The 10,167-nt window shown below is 42.7% G+C and overlaps 1 protein-coding gene and 1 pseudogene across 1 annotated transcript in view; one reads left to right on the top strand and one right to left on the bottom strand.

Moving 5' to 3' along the window:
• Fhod3 (formin homology 2 domain containing 3) overlaps positions 1-10,167 on the top strand; it is a 514,361-nt gene that overhangs the window by 182,833 nt on the left and 321,361 nt on the right. The window lies entirely within an intron of this gene.
• LOC105742130 lies at positions 5,162-5,509 on the bottom strand (annotated as a pseudogene).

Genomic DNA, 10,167 nt, shown 5'->3' on the forward strand with positions numbered 1-10,167 from the left:
CCCTCCCCTCCCCTCTCCTCCCTCCCTCTTTCCTTTCCTTCCTTCCTTGAATGCAGGATCTTGCCATCAGTTCAGACTCCTTCTGTCTCAGCCTCCCCAGGGCTGGGATCACAGGCATGTACCATCACACCTGGTTTCAGTGACCTGTAAGAAGGGCTCGTGGCAGAGCCTGCATGGCATGCGGTACTGAAGATTGAACTTGGGTCCTTGTGCTTGCCAGACAGGTGCTTATACCACTGAGCTATCTCCCCAGTCCATATTTCATAGGTTAACATTCAAATACTCTTTAATTCTTAAAGCTCACTTTTTAGTAACCAGAAGACTAACAATGAGAGAGAAAATACTTCAAAATCTGACCAGAGCTGGCCAACACTCCGAGATGCTAATGTAGCATTATTCAGAACAACAATCTAAAATAAATCTTAATGCTTTTAAGTAAATTGACTTCACAGAGTTTCACACAGTCTTTAAAATTATTTTTAGTGTAACAACTTGGAAAAAGGCTTCAGTTAGGATAAATAAAAGCAAATTTTAAGCTTGTAGGGCCGTTTAAATGCATATCGGAAACAGAAATTGGTTGCTTTCCACTGGGAAAAGGAATCAGGTAGCTGGAGGAACAGGAATGATTTTTAACCTGGCTGAGGCTCCATTTCTTGCTGCCATGGGGATTTTACTCAGCCTCTGGACTTGTGCTTGTGATTCTGAGCCAAGCCATCCTTCTCCAGCTTATTCATAAAAATACTGCTCTTTATTAGAACAGATACACCATATTCTTATAGTCAGTGTAAAAAGCTGCAGTCAACTGCACTGTCTGGGTCCCGAGCTGTCGAGCCCGTTGCCTTGCCCTTTAAGGGCCGTGCTAACAGTGCCAGCTGTACCTTAGAATTGCCTGGAGAATTGAACAAAGGACTCTGTCTCAGCCCCACCCAGATCGCTGCAGTGGAGTGTCTTCGGAGGGAGTGCCTGGCAGATTTTCAGGCTTCTTTTCTCTTCCCATCTCTTTCTTTACTTTAAAACCATCTTAGACTTGCCAGCAACTTCTGAAGCTATCACTTGCCATCTCAGGCCCCTAGTCTTTGTTCTTCAAGTTTGGTAGGTGTCTAAAGAGTTTGCAGGGAGTGTTCATGTTGGCAGGGCAAGAATGTTTTATGACAATGAGTTTTTACTAATTATATATATTTTTTTCTGCTGCCAGGAATTCAGTACATTGCATTTCATTTTCACAGCTGAGGCAGGCTCTTGTACGGTCAGGGCTGGCTGCACTTACTCTGACCCTCACCGAGTGCTAGGGAAAACAGGTCTCTGGGAAATGGACAGACTTGATTGTACTATTACACGGTAGGCATTCCCTGTAAGACTGTGAGGAGGAGAGTACACGTGTAGCCTTTCTGATGCAGGAGTGCTAAGTGATATTAGTAATGCTGTCACTAGTCACGACCTGCGCCCCTGCTCTGATCTCGGCGTGCCAGTGAGATCTAGTAGGGGAAAAAAAGTGTCAAGCAAACGACAGAACTTATTAAGTCATCAGAACTCATGCAATACTTGGTAATAGTAATGAGCTTGATTAAAATTTATGGGTTTTTTAAAAAGTCGTAAAATAACCCTTTCTCATGAAAAGCATTTATAAATAACTTTTTTTCATGGCTTTAGTGGATCATTTGTGGCACTCAGTCACTTTATTCAGATTTTTATTTCTGGATTTGATTAATTATTTTTCTGCATTTAGGACAGGGTCTACAGGATCTATAGGTCTCACTATGTAGATCTGACTTGTAGTGATTCTCCTGTGTTCAGCCTCCCAAAGTGCTGGGATTACAGGCCTGCGCCACCAAGCCCAGTCTCAGTCGCCTCGCTGTCTCAGGGGGTCCTGGGGGGTATGGCATGCTGGGGATTGAACCCCAGCCTCTGTGCTCTGCCTGAGCAGGTGGCCTTTAGTCTACTGAGGTATCAGGCTGGCCTTGATTAATTTTTGTTAATGTATTGTCTAAGGTCGTAGAAAAAACCACTCTCAGTTCCCATCCTTAAGACACGACTGCTCTCCAAGCTGATTCTCATGGTTGGTTTCCATAGTTCTAAATAATTTGTCTGTCGTCTTGCTGAATATTGATCTTTTGCTTTTAGGAGTTTTCTTTTTACTTCCTGGAATGAAAGCTGAGAATTCTTTCTGTGACGTTCCCTACAGTGCACACATACACACATGGGCGCACACATACACATACAGACACAGAGCGGGACACGTGTGTGCACCCAGAGAGACATGCCCCCACACAGAGCCAGATGCCTCGCTTGGACACAGACACAGGTCCCCAGAGAGAGTCAGACACACAGATGCCACACAGGGGCCTCTCGTTATCGTTGCAGTGCTTTTTGTTATTGTTGTTAAGTGCAGCATCTCTGGCATTTACATTGTTACGATTGTGTCAGTATTGCTCACAGCCAAGCTGTGTGGGGGACAGTGATATCTCCTTTCATGTAGACTTGGTTTTCTTTGGAATTGATAATTCCCTTATTTTTCATGTGTTTAGCTTTTCTATGTTGTTTACTCATAGAGCTAAAAATATTCTATTGGTCCTTTGGCATGAGACTGTATATTCCACCTCTGAATAGACACTCTCAAGGGCTGGCCTGATAGCTCAGTGGACTAAAAGCACCTGCTTAGGCAGAGTGCAGGGGCCAGGGTGTGATCCCCAGCGTGCCTTGCTGGCCCTGCCCATGGGGCGTGAGGTGATTGAGACTGGGCGTGGTGGGGCACACCTATAATCCCAGCACTTGGGAGGCTGAAAACAGGCGGATTACTATGCGTATGATCTACATAAATGAGACTCTGTAGACACAGTAGACCCTGTCCTAAATACAATAAAAAAATAAAATAAATAAAAATGAATAGACACTTTCGACCAGCCCCTGTGTTTTCAGACCTATCCTCTACCCACTGTTCAGAGAGAACTTACTTCATGTGCTCCAGCCCTTTGAAGGTTTGCATTGTGAATATGCTTTGCTCTTCAAACCTACCAATCTGACTTTAACTTCTGCAAGAAACAAAGATGCAGACCATAGTGCTGAACAAAGCTAAAGAGGAAATGACAGCAGTCCAGTGGTTTCAGTAACATTTCTGCAATTGAAATTGAGTACACACATTCTGTCTGCTTTGTCCAGCTTTAAGTCACTTCTGCTCATCTTTGATTCCCCAGTGCATGCTTTACAGTCAGCATCCCACAGCTTACCTGTCTGCACAACTGGCAGGGGCAGTGGTGGTAGGATGGGGCTGGAGTAATTGTTCCTGCCTGCTACTCTTAGTGTTACTATCCCTAGCCTTAGGCAGCCTTGATCCTGGGAAGGGTCTGTTGGAATGTTTGGTCTCAAGGGTGGGGAGAAAATTAAAATTGCTAGGGAAATATTCTGGGGGGGAGGTCGGAGGAATATGAGGGAAACACTTTCAGCACTTCATAATAGATCATTTGCTTTGATCATATCCATATGATGATCATGCAACTACCACAACTGTTTTGGGTGAAAACTTTAATAAAATGTTATTAAGAGATTTGTTTTCCATTTAGACAGGTGCTTGAAATTTTGGCTACGCGTCTATCTTAAAAAAGGCTGTTTATTTCAAAGATAAATAAATGTCTTTGGTAAAGAGCCAAAAATTTAAAAAAATAATTAAATATAGAAACCATGTTACCAGTCCTTCTGCTCATCACTGATTCCCCAGTGGGAATCCTTAGGCTCCACGATGAGTTGGCAGTTATGGGAGCACACATTTCAGCCTTTTATGCACGTGCCGGGATTTTGGCTGCAGCTACCATATGGAGAGAAGATATAAACAGATTGGGCTGTGACTCTCAGCAGAGTGGTGAACTCATCTCTTTCTATCTGGAGTTGTCTGCCTTCCTCCTCTTCCCTGGCCCTCTCCAGGTACCACATTAGTCGTTGGAGCTGCCTGGCAGACAGTCTCAAGGATGTTGCCCCCTCACACTAAATCTCTGCGTGTAGATACATGAAGATCCTGTGCACCCTGGGTGTGCACTTGCGTGTGTCCTGGCATTCAGATCTGCCATCCCTGGGGGCCCTGTACTTTTCCAGTGTTTTCCAGGCCCCCTGTGGAGTTAACAAGGCATCTGTTCCTGTTGAACTCCTTTTGTCCTGAGCAGTGAACGGTGACAGGTGAGCCCAGCTCTGGCTCCTAGTGCAATTATAATTAACTGTGGGCCTCAAACAAATCCCTTAGCTATGCATGATTTTCTGTCTTTGCATGGCCTTGGATTGTCTGTGACAAGTCAACTTGTGAGAGTGATCAGAACAGAGTAAATTTCCAACAAATGTAGGAGAAAGTCCCCAAGAACTCAGGAGTTTTCAGGCTGGGTTTGCTAATTTTTTTTCTCTTCTTGAGAGATAGAGGAAGAAAAGACCAGTTTAATGCAATGCATTAGAAGGTAGTTTGAAAGGAAATATAAACTGATGTGGATTCCGATGTCATGGGTAAGAAAAGAATAGAAAATCAGGGCTGTAGAAATTTTTTAGCTTGTAGTTTTTTACCTACTTACCAAGACCTGCTGTGTTCCTGGAGGATACTGGAAGGGGTAGAACAGGGTGACAGTGTCAGGATGAGGCTCCAGAGGGATCCATTTCTGCCTCTCTGTGCCAAGTTCCCAGAGCTGCACTAAGCTTCACAGAGAGTTCTGCCATACACCCTTCAGTTCTTGCCCAACACAAGCAGTGATACCATGATCCAGGGGCCCTCATCTCCCCTCTGTGATGGGGCCACTTGGTACAGGACTATTTAGTGTGGACCAATGTGTGTCAGAAGAACACTGGTGCACAAGTATGCACCTTCAGAGGAGGGTTCTGTTTCACACCTGCGTGTTTTGTGAGAAAGTAGGAGAAGGACTGGAAAGACAGTGATAGGTTGGATAGAACATGGTGCTACAGTTGAGTTCTAGCAGGTTGGGAATTGGGAAATAAAATGGAAGAGTCAGACTGTTTTGGGAGTCGAAAGGTTTAAAGGGCACAGCTGTTAAGATGCATATGACTTGGGTGAGAGAGTCAGGTGAAGGAAGCATTAAAGATATTTTGCTGTGAGTTGATGCCTGGTCAGGAGATTTTTTTTTTTCCACCAAAAACAAGCTCTGGCAGGTTTTATTAATGAAAAAGTCTGCTTGGTTTATTTCTCACTGGTCTGCTCTGGCATACTTCTAATGAAATCAGAATTACCTGGATCAATGATTGCCAGTGTGCATTCTCTGTAGTATTTTCCACATGCTGTGCCCAATTTGATATTATTGCCACTGTAATGGTGGACACCAGTTTTGGCCAACATGGAGTAGTACTCTATTTCAGATTTCCTCAAGGCTGGGCAGTTGTTGGCAAGGATGACCAGTTTCTCTTTGACCTGTCTGATCATCTTCAGCATCTGCTTGTACCCCAGCATGTATTTTCCACTTTTCATAACAAGTTGGAGCTTGGAGTTGATGGACTCCAGAGATTTTTTCATCTTCTTTGCAGCCACCATCTTCCTGCCTTAGTTGTGGATGGCCCTTAACCAGGAGCAGCTGCCAAGATGGCCAGGGAGCGAGAAAGGCAGGAGATTTTGATATGGCTCTAAAATGCCATTGAGGACTAGTTTGATGTTGGACTTTCACTTTTATGTGAATGCAGTCCCATCACGGGCTGTCATGTGCCCTTCCAGTGGAGTCTGCAGCTGTCTGCATTGGAAGATGGTTCACCAGAAGAGCATCTTTAGATGTGGTCATGAACTATGTAGTAAACACAAGCTTCTGTAAAGAACATCTGTTTTTTGCCAGAATTTTGGCTTAAGTTCACATACTAAAGGTATCCAAATCCAGCAGTAAAAAGGCAGAATCTTCAAAAAGGGGGAAAAAAAGGAGCAGCTGTTGTAATTTGCTATTATTGGTAGAACGGAAACCAATTCCAAAGAGTCTGACAATCTTGCTGCAGAGGATGAGATAAAAAAAAAAACCACGGTGGCAGCTGGAGTGGGTGAAGAGTCATGGATTTGCTGCACTGGAAGTGTTTTTGTCTGAGTCAGTATCTGTTCTTTCATGGTTTCTCTAGGAGATTCCCCAGAGCTTAGGAGAGTGAACATAGCTTGGGAAGTCACCAGCCAGAAATAGCGTAAGGCAGGCTTGTGCTTCAGCCTCACCACACAGCCTGTAGCAGGCGGAGGTCTGCACACAGTGGTGTCATGATCTACATGCTACCTATTTCATTAGTATCTTAAACATTCTTAACATTTGGGTGACCTGGAAATCCTTGAGCTATACGGGGTGGTAGTCTCTGGAGTTCTAACAGGGATAACACCTGAGAATCTTTAAACAGGTGGAGAAGAAAAGGAGGTAGAAACAAGAACAGGTTGATTTCTGTGCTTTCTGGCCCATCCCTTCCCACTCACCTGATCCAAAGTGTTTTTAATTAAAGCCAAGAGAATGGATAGAAGTAATAGCTAGTGGGGTGCCAATGGTTGATTGGAGTTTTCTGTGGAAGTATCTGGATGTTTCAAGAAAATATACAAACTCACAAGAGTGAGTCTGGTGAGGTGAGAAGGCAGAATAGATGGGGAACATATTCATAATGAGGTTGAGCAGTAGAGGGGAGAAGGGTAAGCTTGGGGTACCGCTGATGGGTTTTCTTTGGGTGGCTGCTTCATCTCCTTGTCCCCTAGAGTAAAACCAAAGCTGAACTGCTATTGTAAATACTGTTCGGTCGTATGACTTCCCCTACATGTCCAGCCCTGACCTGTATGAGTGTGTCCCCGTAGTCAGGGCTGCTGCAAGACATGGAAATCAGAATCTAGGGTGGGATGTGTGTGCATTGACGTGATCGCTTGCTTCCGCTGAGGGCCTTTTCTTGCCCCCGCATTAGTCTCTTGACCTTTTTTGTTGCAGTGAAGGGAAAGAGGACAGTGTCAAATGTTTTAACAAAGCACAATCATTTACTGAGTGTTTGTAAGGAAAATTCAAATATTTTCCCCATGAACTGTCTAAGTAGCTCAGTTGAACCATTTTGGCTAAACTAGTTTTTATGACTCTTTCCTACCACCTTCTTTTCTAAATCTTCAAATGTGTTTTAGTACTTTCTACCTTTTTAAAAAAGTCTCTGTGGGATTCCACCTGTGGTGAGCTGCATTGCGACTTTAGGTATATGTCTTTTCACATTTGGGAGCATCTATGCTCTTTCCAAGCTTTTCTTGACTACATTGCCAATGACTCTGACCCCAGCTTTCTCTAGTGGGAAAGCCATGCTCTCAATTAGCAGCTTGGTGTTGCCTGATAGTCTCTTGGTTGTTTAAGACGTCTGCTTTATGGGAAAGTTGTTCCTTAGGTCCTTGTCCTTTCTGTACTTTCTCTCTTTCACCTGTTCTCTCTAGCCCATGTCTGTCAGTAGCATCTCTATGGATCCCCTTTCTTCTGCCATGTAGGGAGCAGCATCTAGCTTAAGGAAGAAGATGCCATTATCCTTGAAAAGGAGTTTGCAGGTTAGCTGGGGAGAGAAGTAGCATTCACAGGAGAGCCAACCAGACAGGCCAGGATAAAGTGGCCAACCACGCAGTGAGGTGAGGCTTAAGTGTGGCCCTTGCTGCATAAGCGCATCTTGACCAACAGAGCAGTATGGATATGATGGTGGCGCCATAGGATTATAATGGAAATGAAAAATTTGCCTCACCTGGTGACATCATAGCGGTCATAATATCATAAGACAACATATTACACACATTTGTGGTGACGTTAGTGCCATGTTTTAAAAGTTTACTTCTACTTATAAAAGTAAAGTGTACTGTGAGACAATAAGGTATGCTGCACAGTAATAATGATATGTCTTGTATTTACAGTATCCTTTGATGGTATCAGGAGGCCAGTTTCAGCAACTGATCTGTCCAGTCTAGCTTTTTGCTAATATAATCAATGACTGCACAGTAGAATCACTATAGATGCAGCCCCAGAAGGTATCTGAGCATGATGAAGATCATTGCTAGAAAAATTGATGAATGCCATCCTGTGCATACCTAGAACTTAGAGTTGGATGAATTGCTTTGTTGATGGGTGGCCTTTGTGGAGGCTTAGGCTGTAGTTGCCAGTGTGTCTGCCCATCAAACCTTCATCGTGCAGAGCAGCCGCATCCTCACAGCTGGCCCTCCAGTGCAGGAGAGAGAGGTCAGCCAACTTCTCTAGTCCTCAAGCCTTGAAGGAGGAAGAGAGGAAGGGAGGTTGTTAGATGATCAAGTATATAAACAACGTGTTTTGTTTTATACATTTTAGAAAGTGAACTTAATTTTATAAAACTTTTAAACTTAAGAAAAATTGCAGAGGTAGTACAGGGAGTTTTCTCATACATCTCCTCAGTTACTTTTATCAGCAGCAGCTCATATTAGTAAACTTTTGTTACAACCCGTGTTATCTGAAGTTCCATACTTTGCCCATATTCTCTTTCTTTTTTAATATCTAACATCATTTTCCTGCTTCACAATCCCAGTGAGGATACCACAGTACAGTTAGTTGACGTGTCTCCTTAGGCTGCTTTGGCTATGATAGTTTCTCAGACTTTTTTAATTTGGCAATCTTGATTTTAATTAGTCCTTGTTGGGAATAGTGTAGAGTTCCCATCAGTTAGGACTTTTCTCATGCTTATAATAGGGATATAGGGTGGACACTAGGAGATAAAGGGCTGTTGCTGTTCCATCATGTCAAGGCACATGTTGCCATAATGGTTTACCAGTATTGATAGAACCTGGATCATCCAGTCCGTGGAGGGCTGAACAGGTCTCTTCACTACCAAGTTGCTTTCTGTCTCTCTTCAGCATCCTGCATCCGGGGGAGAGCATCACTAGAGGCAGCCCAGATTCAAAGGTGTGGGGAGTGATGCTTCTCCTCCTTGAGGGAACAGGGAGAGATTTGTCTGCTTGTGTTCGTTCTCTCTCTCTCTCTCTCTCTCTCTCTCTCTCTCTCTCTAATATACATATATATAACATATTTATGCATGCACTTTTGTCAATACTTGAAAATCAACTTCAATTTGTTAATATTGTTCTTATATTCTTTCATAAAATGAGAAAAGCTCTAAATTGTTTATGAGAAATTGGTACATTTGGGTCAATTTCACATGTGTGTAAAAATATTTGTTAAGAAAATTTTAATTGGAGATATACCTAGAAGAAAAAGGCCACATGTAGAAGAAATTCTAAGTAGGTGCTTTAGACCACTGAGCCATCTCACCAGCCCGTAGAAGAAATTCTAAACAGTTAATGATCAGATTGTTCTTAGTAATAAAATCCATAGCTAGACTGGATAAATATGATCTAACAGTACTTTCAATGAATCATTAAATACATTTGAATAATAAAGATGCCAAATTATTTTGATGAAAATGGCTTACCTAAACTTTTATTAACTGCAAAGAGACTATAAATCTAGGAGATATTTAGCTGTTCATTCTATTATAAAATTAGATTAGAAGTAATTATAATGAGTAACTATTTATGCATACTGTTTATCTATTGTCACATCTTTCACTCCATGCCTGAGGTGTTTAGCAGCTACTGACTGAGATAGGGTAGGCATTGTATCTGTGTAGTCATATTGACGTAAGGGAATGAAACCCTCAATGTGAAAGATACTTGGGCAAATTTCAGGTTCTCCAAAACTGAGGAATGAATGTTATGAACAACTGAAGGTAAGAGCAAAATATATCAATTGGGGGAAAGAAAGCTCCTGTCTGAGAGGAGGACAAAGAAAGACCCAAATGGGTTTCCTCTGAAGCTGTGTCTTCCAGGAACATTGACAGTGTAAAATCATGTGGTAAGGTGGGTCTAAGGTAACAACATGGGAATTAGTTTAGGTGGGCATGAGGTGGGACAAAAATATGGTCAACCAATGAGATTACAAGCACAATTGCTCAGACAAAATTGGTTAAATCAGTAAAGGTACCAAAAGGGGAAGCATGTCATGTTGTGCGCAGACAGGGCAAGTGAGCATGAATGCAGGACCGGGCTTGTCCTGCAGGGGACTGGAATAGTGACTTCCAGGCATCTTTAAGATAAAGACTCTATAGGGACTTAGAGTTCAACATATCAATACTTGATGAAAAATACCTGTTCCATGTTATGCCTAAGATGTTTAATATTCAAATAGATAGTGAGGTTAAGCTTAACAGCCT

This window comes from Octodon degus, unplaced genomic scaffold, assembly GCF_000260255.1.
Source record: "Octodon degus isolate 3935 unplaced genomic scaffold, OctDeg1.0 scaffold00003, whole genome shotgun sequence".
Taxonomy (NCBI): domain Eukaryota; kingdom Metazoa; phylum Chordata; class Mammalia; order Rodentia; family Octodontidae; genus Octodon; species Octodon degus.